Source organism: Bos javanicus, chromosome 22, assembly GCF_032452875.1.
Source record: "Bos javanicus breed banteng chromosome 22, ARS-OSU_banteng_1.0, whole genome shotgun sequence".
NCBI classification, from domain to species: Eukaryota; Metazoa; Chordata; class Mammalia; order Artiodactyla; family Bovidae; genus Bos; species Bos javanicus.
In genome coordinates, this window is record NC_083889.1 from 6,063,785 (window position 1) to 6,077,968 (window position 14,184).

Here is a 14,184-nt window from a genome sequence, read left to right on the forward strand (position 1 = left end):
TGTACTGGCAGGTCAGGCAAACTCCTGGGAGCCGGATTTTAGTCTCATGTCCCTGGTGAGGGCTGGAAGATGCAATCGTGGTGGAATCCTGAACAGAGCCCCTGGGAAATCACATTCCTCACAGAGACTGTCCAGAAAAGAAGAAATAAAAGTTCAAGAAGTACTGGGGTTTTCTGGAATGTTATCTAGTCTCAGTAGCCAAGGAGAGATTGAATAGATTTCATGTGTGTGTGTGAAATGAGAGTAAGTTAAATGAAATCTGTATTTTTAGTCTATTTTTAATTCTTGATTCATATATATGTAAGACTCTGTTTAAAACTATAATTCAAAATGATACATGCACCCCAATGCCATAATAGCATTATTTATGAAATATTACCCTGCCATGAAAAAGAATGAAATGTTGCCTAGCAGCAATATAGATGGAGCTAGAGATGATCATACCAAGTGAAGTAAGCCAAATACCATGTGATATCACTTCTCTGTGGAATCTAAAATATGACAAGTGAACTTCTGTACAAACCAGAAACAGGCCCACAGAGGGCGAAGGGATGGATGGGTAGTTTGGGATTAACAGATGCAAACCATTATATTTGAATGGATGAACAACAAGGTCCTACTGTATAGCACAGGGAACTATCTTCAGCATCCTGTGATAAATCATAATTGGAAAGAATATTAAAAAGAATGTATATATTTATGTATAATTAAATCACTTTGCTGTACAGCAGAAACTAACACAAGATTGTAAATCAACTATACTGCAAAATACAGATATAAAAATTTTTTTTAAATAACAAGACCCTGTCTGAGCACATTATGTTATGTAAAGGCTATATGAGAATGGACTCTCCAGACTGAATTTCATGTGTGGTTTGTCCAATATCTCTCTGCTTGACATTTTGTACTTTGCACGCACACACCCTTGCTTTTGCTGCTGAAGACCATACAGCCTAACCACTTTCAACTGAACATGACCTTTGAGCTGTTTTTCCAAGAGTGGCTTGAGGTCTGCGCTGTCATCCCCTCTTCTGTGGTTTCCCTTTGTGACCCAGTGCACGTGTCCACAAGCTCGGGCTGAAGTTAGATGTTGCAGCTGAAGAACAGTTTTCTTCAGTGAAAAGCAAAGTGGTTCAGTAAAAATAATGACAAGGTTTATTGAGCACCCAGTGTATGAAGCTCAGTCCTCAGGCCTCACTTCAACAAACTCATTTAATCTTGACAACCTTGTTATATAGACCCTATTATTAATACCATTATTATTCCCTTTAATAAATGGACAAAACCGATACACAGAGGCTGAGTAATTCACTCAAGGGTACACAGCCCATAAAAAGAGCCAGGATACGAACTCAGGAAGTCTGGTTCTAAGGCCCCCACTCTTAATCACTCCATTACTAGAAGAGAAACCATTTGCAACTGGTACATTAAAACAGTCAAATAAGGGGATTCCCTGTGGTCCGGCAGTTAGGACTCTGCATTCTCACTGCCGAGGGCTCAGGTTCAATCCCTAGCTGGGGAACTAAATTGCACAAGACCCATGGCATGAAATAAAGAATTGGCAAGGGACTACTTTGGTGGTCCAGTGGCTAAGACTCTGAGCTCCCAATGCAGGGGGCCTGGATTTGATCCCTGATCAGGGAACTAGATCTCCCATGCTGCAAAGAAGAGTTCACATGTCACAGCTAAAGATCCTGCACGCCACAGCTAAGACCAGGCCCAGCCAAATAAGTAAACAAAAAGGAAATTTAAATAAAAAGGAATTGGCAATTAAAGAAAAATAAGAAACAAACAAAAAACAGTGAAATAAGATATCAAGACAAAGCATCTCCCCAGACCCCCAAAACATTAGGGTCTAATGGACAGATTACCTATTTTATACTCAGGAAGAGTTTTGATTTTCTCTAGTCATGAAGTTTGCTGCTCACTGGATAACCAAGGGTTCCCCTGAATGTTCTAAGCCCCTGGTAACATTTAAAGCCATGTGGTTAGTTCTGGCATAGGCCGAAAGTGCAAGTGATGCAGGCTACCTCTGGGTGGAAAATTTTAATTCTTCCGTCCTATGGTGGTCCTTTGGGTCTCTGTTCACCTCCATGGTGATGGAGAAAACCACTGTGGTCTAGATGCTGCTGCTGCTGCTGCTGCTGCTGCTGCTAAGTCACTTCAGTCATGTCTGACTCTGTGCGACCCCATAGACGGCAGCCCACCAGGCTCCCCCGTCCCTGGGATTCTCCAGGCAAGAACACTGGAGTGGGTTGCCATTTCCTTTTCCAATGCAGGAAAGTAAAAAGTGAAAGTGAAGTCGCTCAGTCATGTCTGACTCTTAGCGACCCCATGGACTGCAGTCCACCAGGCTCCTCCATCCATGGGATTTTCCAGGCAAGAGTACTGGAGTGGGGTGCCATTGCCTTCTCCGGATGCTGTTGCTAAAGGTCAGTAAAGCCTCAGTTAGCCCATCTATGAGTAATCGCACGACCCCCCATGAACCCACTAGGCTGTGAACTATGAGTGAGGAATAAACCTTAGTTGTGTTCTAAGTTTAAGATCCTGTAATTTCAGGTTTTTTGTGTGAATATGTTAGAGGAGAGAAAGTCACTTAAGGAAAAATTTATTGATCAGCTAGGTTGTGATCAACTCTGGCTTCCCAAGTAGAGTACCACGAACTGGGTAGCTAAAAAAACAACTTCCGTTTATTTTCTCACGGTTCTGGAGACTGGAAATCTAAGATCAAGGTGACAGAGGGGCTGGTTTTGGTGAGATCGCTCTCCTAGGGTGGCAGAATGCTGCTTTCTCTCTGCGTCCTCACATGGCCTTTCCTCTGAACGCAAAGGACAGAGAGAGAGAGAGACAGTACTGGTGTCTCTCCCCCTTCTTATAAGGCCACTGGTCATACTGGAGTAAAGTCCTACCTTTGTGCTGTCATGTAATCTTAAGCACCTCCTTGAAGGCCCTGTCTGCAGACACAGTCGTACTGGGGATGAGGGCTTCAACGTGTGAATTGAGGCGACACAGTTCAGTCTGTAACAACACGTGCAGTGACACAGGGACTCAGCAGGAAGAACACAGGCTGTGTCTTCAAATATGCAAGGTTAGGGTCAGACTTTTCTGCCTACTGGAGTGTCTAAGCTGTTTTCTATAGACGAATGTCTTACAGACCATCAGTTCAGTTCAGTTCAGTCGCTCAGTTGTGTCCGACTCTTGCGACCCCATAGACTGCAGCACGCCAGGCCTCCCTGTCCGTCACCAACTCCTGGAGTTTACTCAAACTCATGTCCATTGAGTCGGTGATGCCATCCAACCATCTCATCCTCTGTCGTCCCCTTCTCCTCCTGCCTTCAATCTTTCCCAGCATCAGGGTCTGAATTTTCAAATGAGTCAATTCTTCACATCAGGTGGCCCAAGGTCTGGAGTTTCAGCTTCAGCATCAGTCCTTCCAGTGAATATTCAGGACTGATTTCCTCTAGGATGGACTGGAGACAGCCTGCTGGAGCTCAAACCCCGGCTCGACTTCTGAGTCATGTGGCCTTTGGCCCATTTCCTCACCTCTGTGTGCCTTGGTCTCATCTTCAAAGCGTGGATAAGGGTTAGCACCTTCCACTTAGAGTCCTGTGCTGTGTGCTTAGTCGCTCAGTCGTGTCCAACTCTGTGACCCCATAGATTGTAGCCCGAGAGGCTCCTCTGTCATGGGATTCTCCAGGCAAGAATACTGGAGTGGATTGCCATTTCCTTATCCAGGGGATCTTACCGAACCAGGGATCAAACCCGCATCTCCTGCATTGGCAGGCAGATTCTTTACTGCTGAGCCACCAGGGAAGCCCATGACAGCACTTTGTTCCCATCCAATTCCTGCATTCTTATTTGGATCAAAAGTCGTACTTCAAAACTCCATGGACATGTTCAGGTTATCCTACATCAAAGGCAGCATTCCTGGCCCTACCACATGGCCCAAGGATAAAGTGCTGAAGTTCTTGGTGTTTCATCAAACACACACTCACTCTGCCTGGAACACAGTTGCTGACCGTCAGTCTCTTGGTGACATCTTCCCACCAGTCCTTCACCTTTAGCTTACAGCTTTGCTTGGCTGCTGCCTGTGCATTCAGGTCTTTTTTTTTTTTAATCCTAGCTGCATCCTTATTGGGGTTCTTCCCTTTCCTTGACCTCTCCCTCCCTTGACAATTTCTCCTGAGGGCACTTCCTCAGTAAGTCACACACAAGCCCATCTCAGGAGATTCTTTGGGGGAAAACGGATCTAAAATGGATGTGCAAAGATTTCATGAAAAGCAGAAAGATGTTCAAGAGAGGGCACTGCAATGGGAATTTGCTGTATGACTCGGGGAGCTCAAACTGGGGCTCTGTAACAACCTAGAGGGGTGGGATGGGGTGGGAGGCAGGAGGGAGGTTCAAGAGGGAGGGGACGTATGTATATGTTTATGGCTGATTCCTGTTGATGTATGGCAGAAACCAACACAATTCTGTGAAGCAATTATCCTTCAATTAAAAAATAAATTAATTAGAGAGAGAGAGGGCACTAAGCCCCAGAGGAACGGGAGCCATAAGGAAGCCTGAGAAGAGTCTTTGAGGACAAGAACAGTGAGTGTGTTAAAGGGTGAAGACAGGAAAGCCGTTACAATGAGAACCAAGACAGCATATGGCGTCAGCGTATGGACAGGGTGCAAGGAAGATGACAAGTCACGCAACTGGCCCAGCGGAGTTTTGTTGAGACACCAGAATTGCTGTGCATCCCAAAATAACGTATTGTTTTCTTTGTGGTCTGGCTGTGCAGCTGTAGAGGGGTCTTCCTCTCTCTCTTTTCCTCCTCTGTGCTTCCTTTCAATAAATTCCATTACCCAGAACCCAAATACATCTGTTCTTTGAAAACTGAAAGAGGCTAAGAAATCCACACTACCAGAAATAAAATGAACACCCCAATCGTACATGCATGTATAATGCTTTAGGCATTCAGAATATTTTTACAATTAATATATCCCTTCAGCTCCTTTTATTTTTATTATCCAAATTATAACATAGTTTTCAATTTTATAACTTCTGGCTACTGTGCCTTCCATTCTTCATTATGTCACTAATTTAATAACCAACAAAATCTTCTCTAATTTCTTAGTAAATGAGTTTGTTTTGTATAGTTATTGAGGGGAAGATATTTCTTCAGCAAAATAGTTACTGTATCTAACTTTAAACTTAAATATTTGAGACATGAACAATTTACAGTGGAAAGAAGGGGGGAGATTTTAAAAAATGAATACATAAATTCTGAAGCTCAGTATGTATTAAATTCTCTGGTTCCGCAAGAAAAAAGCCCTTATGTCAGGTTTTCCTGTTTTCTGGACACCTATAGGATGAAATGAACAGTATCTTCATATTATATAAATTTTGAACTTCACTCTGACTTATTTTATGCATGTGTGTGTGTGTGAGTGTGTGTTTGTGGTGTTCAGTCATTCCGCCGTGTCCGACTCTTTGGTGACCCCATGGATTGTAGCCTGCCAGGCTCCTCTGTCCGTGGAATTTCCTAGGCAAGAATACTGGAATGCATTGCCACTTCTTCCTCTAGGGGATCTTCCCAACCCAGGGGTTGGACCCACCTCTCCTGATTGGCAGACAGATTCTTTACCACTGCACCACTTGGGAAGCCCCAACTTATTTTACATTAGAATATAATTTAACACAATCTTTTACAAATAATGCAGTTATTGATTCTGTGATCACTTTACAATTTATATTAAAAAATCCCCAGTGTATAGGAATGGGTGATTGCAGTACATTAGATCACTATGACTGTAACTGAAATATATTTTAAAAATATTATTTACTAACCTAGACAGCATATTCAAAAGCAGAGACATTACTTTGCCAACAAAGGTCCGTCTAGTCAAGGCTATGGTTTTTCCAGTGGTCATGTATGGGTGTGAGAGCTGGACTATAAAGGTGAGCACCAAAGAATTGATGCTTTTGAACTGTGGTTTTGAAGACTCTTGAGAGTCCCTTGGACTGCAAGGAGATCCAACCAGTCCATCCTAAAGAAAATGAGTTCTGAATATTCATCGGAAGGACTGATGCTGAAGCTGAAACTCCAATCCTTTGGCCACCTAATGCAAAGAACTGACTCATTTGAAAAGACTCTGATGCTGGGAAAGATTGAAGGCAGGCAGAGAAGGGGACGACAGAGGATGAGGTGGTTGGATGGCATCACCAACTCAATGGATATGAGTTTGAGTAAACTCCGGGAGTTGGAGATGGACAGGGAGGCCTGGCATGCTGCAGTCCATGGGGTTGCAAAGAGTCAGACACGACTGAGCGTCTGAACTGAACTGAACTGAACTGAAAGTAACCTATTTACTTATCTGCTCCTATAAGGCTCTCAGGAAGAGGTGCACAATTTAGCTACATATCAGAAAAGCACAAAACTTCCTGACATTAAAATAAAATGAAACAACCACCTTTCTATCAGAAGAGGCATTTTCTAGCAGTTACTTTATCTTTAGAAATATTCTACCTGAATTTCTTAATGCACCATAAAAAATCCCTTCATTACTTCAAAGGTGCTTTCATAAAGTACATGATCTAGAGTAGATAACCTACAGGATATGCTAAATTAAACAGTAAAAGAGTTTGGGGAATTTTTTTAGGAACAGATTTGCATGAATTCAATGTATATGACCTCATTTTCTGAGCAACCAGCAAATAAAACTATACATGTTAATGGTTTCCATAATATTGGAGCTACTACCCTGATAAGTATGCTTAAAGATACACAATCAATGCTGGCAACTCTGCCTCATTGAGGATGTGAAAAGATTGCCTTAAACATAAAATCAGGTACCCTTAAGCTTTATGCGTAAGGGAAATACAAATTAAAACCATGAGTTTGCATCTCACTGGTTGGCAAAAAGACAACCGTTTATTTATTTATTTATTTATTTGGTTGTGCTGAGTCTCAGTTGTGGCATGCAGGATCTTTATTTGCAGCACTCAGGATCTAGTTCCCCAACCAGGGATCAAATTCAGGTCCCCTGCATTGGGAGCGTGCAGTCTTAGCCACTGGACCACCAGGGAAGTCCCCAAGCCAACCCTTTCTCAATGTACACTGTTGATGAGCCCTGGAAGGTGGGTCTCTCACACTCTGGTAAGGCAATTGATTTGAGCCATGGACAATTTATCTACTGAAATTATAAATATTACAAATTTCCGTAAGTTTATCCAATCAACATACTTGGGGAAAATTACTTCTTTATAATCTATTCATTTTGTCCTTGTTTGTAGTGGCATAAAATTGAAAGCAACTCAAACAGCCACCAGTGAGTTACTGATTAAATTAATATGCTACATCCATTCTATGGAATATCATGCAGCTGTAAAAAGGAATGAAAATTTTCTCTATGAACTGATGTGGAAAGATCTTGAAGATAAATATTTAGAAAAAATAATTAAGATAGAAAAAAGTGTGTCAAGCATGTAAAAAGGATGGAAAAATAAGAAAACATATGTGCTTGCCTTTTCATAAAGAATGCTGAAAGAATACAAAAGGAAATAATAAAAATGATTACCTACAGGGAGAACAGTGAAGGTATTTGGCTTCAGGACAAAGGAAGGGAGGCAGAGTCTTCACATAACTCTATTACCTCTGTAAAGTGTTCAGTAATAGTAACAATAGTAATAATAATAGTAGTAGTAATAAATCAGTCTCTCCAGTGTCCATCATTTCGGGGATGAGGAATACTATAGTTCAGGAGATGGCAAATGACAACATGCAGGCCAAATCTGACCCAACAGCCTCTGATAAATTGTTTTATTGGAACACAGCCACCTCACTGGTCTATATCACAGAGTATTTCTTATCCTCTTAGCCAAGGTATTTGGTCAGGAATTGGCACTTGATCAAAGACAGGCTAATCAGACTCACTAAAACCCAATTTTAGGATTTTTGCTTGAACTATCCACAAGGCCAGATATGCCTGAAGAAGTGGCACTGCGGCCCTGGGGCAACAGAAAGTCAAGGTGATCACAGTGGGGTGGCAGGGGCGGGTAGTGGGTTCTTGCCAATGACCTAAGAGAAGGTAAGTTAAGATAATATCTGGGAGAACTTAGTTTTCTTTAAAAAGGGGAGACATACATGATTGACACTTCCTGTTCCCCTAACATTCTGCTTCCAATGCTGACATGATGTCTGGAGCTTCAGCAGCTATTTTACAATGTGGAGCAGCAGTCAAGAGGATGAAAGCCAACCTTGCAGGACTGTGGAGAGTTAAAAACTCTGCTGCTCTAGTTATTTGACAGGTTCCTGTGGGCAGCTGACCTGCCTCTTGAGAAACCTGCGTGCAGGTCAGGAAGCAACAATTAGAACTGGACATGGAACAACAGACTGGTTCCAAGTAGGAAAAGGAGTAGGTCAAGGCTGTATATTGTCACCCTGTTTATTTAACTTATATGCAGAGTACATCATGAGAAACTCTGGGCTGGAGGAAGCACAAGCTGGAATCAAGACTGCCGGGAGAAATATCAATAACCTCAGATATGCAGATGACACCACCCTTATGGCAGAAAGTGAAGAGGAACTAAAGAGCCTCTTGATGAAAGTGAAAGTGGAGAGTGAAAAGTTGGCTTAAAGCTCAACATTCAGAAAAATAAGATCATGGCATCCGGTCCCATCACTTCATGGCAAATAGATGGGGAAACAGTGGAAACAGTGGCTGACTTTATTTTTCTGGGCTCCAAAATCACTGCAGATGGTGACTGCAGCCATTAAATTAAAAGACGCTTACTCCTTGGAAGGAAAGTTTTGACCAACCTAGACAGCATATTGAAAAGTAGAGACATTACTTTGCCAACAAAGGTCCATCTAGTCAAGGCTATGGTTTTTCCAGTAGTCATGTATGGATGTGAGAGTTGGTTTATAAAGAAAGCTGAGTGCCAAAGAATTGATGCTTTTGAACTGTGGTGCTGGATAAGACTCTGAAGAGTCCCTTGGACTGCAAGGAGATCCAACCAGTCCATCCTAAAGGAAATCAGTCCTGGGTGTTCATCGGAAGGACTGATGTTGAAGTTGAAACTCCAATATTTTGGCCACCTGATGTGAAGAGCTGACTCATTGGAAAAGACCCTGATGCTGGGAAAGACTGAAGGCAGCAGGAGAAGGGGACGACAGAGGATGAGATGGTTGGATGGCATCACTGACTCAATGGACATGGGTTTGGGTGAACTCCAGGAATTGGTGGACAGGGAGGCCTGGTGTACTGTGGTTCATGGGGTCGCAAAGAGTTGGACATGACTGAGCGACTGAACTGAACTGTGGGCAGCTTCAGGGAGCTGCCTAAGGTCACTTGACTTACGGTCAAGACCTGATCCAGGATGCAACTCTCAGCTGCCCGTCCAGGGCTCTTCCACATGAAAGGCTCTTCAAGTTCTAGAGCCGAAGTTGAAATGTCAACTTTAATCTCATGCTGTGTTTCCCAAACTATGTCTGAGGACTAGGTGTTTCACAGCCTCTTAATGGGTATTATGAGGAAAAGAGGTCCTAGGGTCAAATAGGCTTAGGCAGTGCAGGGTAAAATCAAGTTATTGCAAAATTTTCCAGAGCATCGAGTATGGCAGTACTGATCACAAATTCCCAAGGGGAAAATAAACGATGTTGTTTTTTTCTGGGGGGTGGGGGTGCTGCACTGGTCTTTGTTGCTGCTCGCAGGCTTTCTCTACTTGCAGCAAGTGAGGACTGCTCTTCATTGCGGTGCATGGGCTTCCCATTGCCGTGGCTTCTCTTGTTGCAGCACACGGGCTTAGTTACTCTTTGCAGCACATGGGATCTTCCCAGACCAGGGATGGATCGAACCGGTTCCCCTGCACTGGCAGGTGGATTCCTAACCACTGGGCCACCAGGGAAGTCCCCATGTCTATTTTTTTGACCAGGAAATCTTTTTTGTTTTCTCCCAAAGAATCTTACGGGGTAAGTGTGCCTTGGAAATTGTTTGGGTGATTAAGTGGTTTCTTTTCATATTTGCAGTTTATTCAGGTACATTGTTAGAAAACTTATGAGAAAAATCCTGATAACCTTGTCACTCTTTATTTCCTCTGCGTTAGTTTATCCATAACTGTGTAGCAAGTTACACAAGGCTTAAAACAATATACATTTATTATCTCACAGTTTCTGTGAATCAGGAATCTGGGTGCAGCTCAGCCGTGTCCTCTGGCTCAGGATGCCTCCATAGGCTGCAGTCATCTCAGGCCTGGGCTGTGAAGGTATCTGCTGCTAAGCAAACTCTTGTGGCTGTTGGCAGCCTCAGGTCCTCACAGGCTGCTGGCCAGAGAAAATAGTTCCATGCTACATGGGGCCCTTTTACAAGACTCCTCATAATATCATTGTTCGCTTTCCTGGGAGGGGAGAGAAGAAGAAGGAGATGGAAAAGGAGGAGAAAAGGGGGGAGGCAGAGAGGAGAGAGGAGGGGGAAGGGAGGAGGAGGGGAAGAGAGGAAGAGGGGAAGGGAGGAGGGGAAGGAGATGAGACTAGTTATTTATAACCTGATTTTTTTTAATTTAAATTTATTTTTTTTAATTGGAGGCTAATTACAATATTGTATTGGATTTGCCATACATCAACATGAATCTGCCACGGGTATACACGTGTTCCCCATCCTGAACCCCCCTCCTACCTCCCTACCCATACCATCCCTCTGGGTCATCCCAGTCTTTGGGGCTGGATGCACCAGCCCCAAGCATCCGGTATCCTGCATCGAACCTGGACTGATTTTTAAAAATAATGTCTATTTATTTTTGGCTGTGCTGGGTCTTCATTACTGCGTGGGCTTTTCTCTAGTTAACGGCAGGTGGGGGCTACTCTCTAGTTGAGGTTCACGGGCTTCTCGTTGCGGTGGCTTCTCTTGTTCCAAGCATGGGCTCTAGGGCTCTCGGGCTTCAACAGTCATGGCTCCTGGGCTCCAGTGTTAGTCGCTCAGTCTGACTCTTTGTGATCCCATGGACTGTATCTTGCCAGGCTCCTCTGTCCACGGAATTCTCCAGGCAAGAATACTAGAGTAGGTAGCCATTCCCTTCTCCAGGGGATCTTCCCAACCCAGGGATCAAACCGAGGTCTCCCACATTGTGGCAGATTCTTTACTGTCTGAGCCACCAAGGAAACCTCCTGGTGCACAGGTTTAATAATTGTGGCGTGCGGATTTAGTTGTATGTGAGATCTTCCTGGACCACGTCCCCTGCATTGGCAGGCGGATTCTTAATCACTGGGCCACCAGGGAAGTCCTATAACCTAGTTTTGGAAGTGACAACCCATTACTTTTGCTGTATTCTGTTCCTTAGAAGTGAGTCACTCGATCCAGCCCACACCTAGTGGAGGGGATCACAGGGTATGAACACCAGACATCAAGGATCACTAGAAGTTGCCTGCCACACCCAGTCTCTGAGATTTCTTGCCACCTTGCTGCCCACTAGTTTATCCAGGAGATATTTCGGTGAAACAGCATTCCTAGGTGGTGGTTGATTTGAGGCAGGCACTTTCTAGTTTAAAGAAATGGAGAAGTGTTCAGATGGACTCAGGTCATCAGGGATTCTTTTCAGGAGATCCACAGAAGTAAGTCTCACAGTCCAGCTGTCATCATTCTAGACACAGAAGTAGTTCCGGTAATAGTGTCAAAAACCAACGTGGATTGTATGCTTCCATAGTGCTAGGTGTTGGTCCAAGTTGTCCTGGATTGTTTCCTTTATTCCTCACTAGGACCCTAAGTGGGGGCTTCCCTCGTAGCTCAGTCAGTAAAGAGTCTGCCTGCAATGCAGGAGACCTGGGTTCAATCCTTGGGTTGGGAAGATCCCCTGGAGAAGGAAATGGCAATGTACTCCATTATTCTTGCCTGGAGAATCCCATGACAGAGGAGCCTGGCAGGCTACAATCTATGAGGCTGCAGAGTTGGGACATGACTGAGCGAGTAAGCACACAGCACAGGACTCTAAGTGGAAGGTGCTAACCCTTATCCATGCTTTGAAGATGAGGAGACCAAGGCACACAGAGGTGAAGAAATGGACCAAAAGCCACATGACTCAGAAGTCGAGCTGGGGTTTGATCTCCAGCAGGCTGTCTCCAGAGCCTGTGCTCTATACCACCAGCTAACTCTGCTTCTGGGAGTTCACAAACTCATCACTTTTCTCCCACGTCTCTCCCTCTCTGCTTCCCTCTCCTCTCTGGGGCTACAGGTCACCTTCAGGTCCTCTGACTGATACTTATCAACATGGGATGATGTCAGAGTCAAGAGTTCCTCAGCCAACAAAGGTTTATAAATGCCAATTCATTGCCAGACTCTGGCTGCCCCCGCCTGTGGCGTGTTCAGAAGAGGAGTGTCGGTCATGCTGTTTCCGTTCCTCTAGAAAGGAGGAAACCTTCTCTGAGACCTGGGCCTCTCATGAGACACAGAATCATCACTCAAATCTTGCCCACAGTGGAAGTGCCAGGCGCTGAGGATCAGTCACTTTGTCTTTTCTTGGCCTGACTTGATTCTCCATGTACTTTCTAAGCCAGACTTCTAGAAAAGGGTAGTTTACAGGCCCTGCCCTGTACCCTTTGCTTCCCTCCCCACTTCGCCCACTGCCATCTGGTTTCTGCTCCTCACCCCTCACACCAGCCTTGTGAAAGGTAACTGACCAACTCCTGGTCACCAAACACGGCACACTTTCCCGTGGGGCCACACTGCACTGCTCTACCCTCTGTGCCAGTGCCGGCCCCGCTCTGTTCCTCTTTCTCCGCTGAGCTGCTGGGACATCACCCTCTCTGCTCATTCTTCCGTCTCCTTGGCTCCTGTCTCACCTCCCTTGCAGGCTCACTTTTCATCTTAATTTGGGAGTTCCTTAGGGTTCTGTCCTCAATCCCTTTCTCATTCTTTCTAAATTTGGTCCCACCAACATTTCATCAGTGGCCCAACCTTTATCCCTAGATAACCTCTTCCTCTTCTTTTAAAAAATATTTATTTGGTTGTGCTGGTTTTTTTTGTTTTTTTTTTTTAATATATTATTATTTTTTGGCTGTGCTGGGTCTTTGGTGCACATGGGCTTTCTCCAGCTGTGGTAAGTGCGGGCTACTCTCTGGTTGTGGTTAAGTACTGGCTTCTCACTGATACGTCTTCTCTTGTTGAAAACACAGGCTCTAGGGTGTCCAATGGGCTTACTTGCCCCCCAGCGTGTGGAATCTTCCCAGAACAGGGATTGAACCCATGTACCATGCCTTGGCAGCGAATTCTCAACCACCAGACAACCAGGGAAGTCCTGTGCTGGGTCTTAGCTGTGGCACACAGGATCTTTAGTTGTGGCATGCAGGATCTAGTCCCTGACCAGGGATTGAACCTGGCCCCCCTGCATTAGGAGCAGGGAGTCTTAGCCACTGGACCACCAGGGAAGTCCCCAGATCTCTTTATGTATGTGCCTGGATGGATCTCTTTGTCTACGTTTGGGATGTCCTCAAGAGTCTGATAACATGTCCAAAGCTGATCTCCAAATCTGTGCCTTATCTCTTGTGCTCCCCATTTCTGTGACACTGCCTCCACCTCAGACTCACCTTAACTCTGACCTCCACCATCAGTTTCTGGATTCCGCTCTCTTGACACCTCTCCAATCTAGTTCTTCCTCTTTGGAACCCACCCTCAACTCTCATCCTTTCCAGTATATTCTTCACATCAAACCTTTTTTTTTTTTGCATTAACCAAGTCTGATGGTTTTACTGTTGTCCTAAATGCTTTGATGACTCCCAGCTGCTTAAAAGTTAACACCTCAACTCAACAAGGCAGACAAATCCTTGATAATATGGCTCTTATTTCCTTTGCAGCCTCATCTTCCAACACACGTTCGTTAACACTGAGCTTAGAGTATTCCAAGGACTTCCTTGTTCCTGTTTGAAATCCTGCCCTCCCCCATCCCTCTTCCTGGTGTGTCTAGTGAAGTTTTACTCAAGTTTCATCTCAAACATTTGCTCTCCTCAGAAGCCCTGAGGTGGAACTGGGTACTCTCTTCTCCTGATGTATCACCACCCCACTACTTACACTGCGTGGCTTACAATTGACTGTCTTAATTCCTCAGAGATTTGAACTCAGTGAGGACATCATAAGCACTTAGTGAGATCAAGAAGTGCAGAGAGATAAAACAATACACCCAAGCTTCACGCACAAACTGGAAACGATTCTTCTA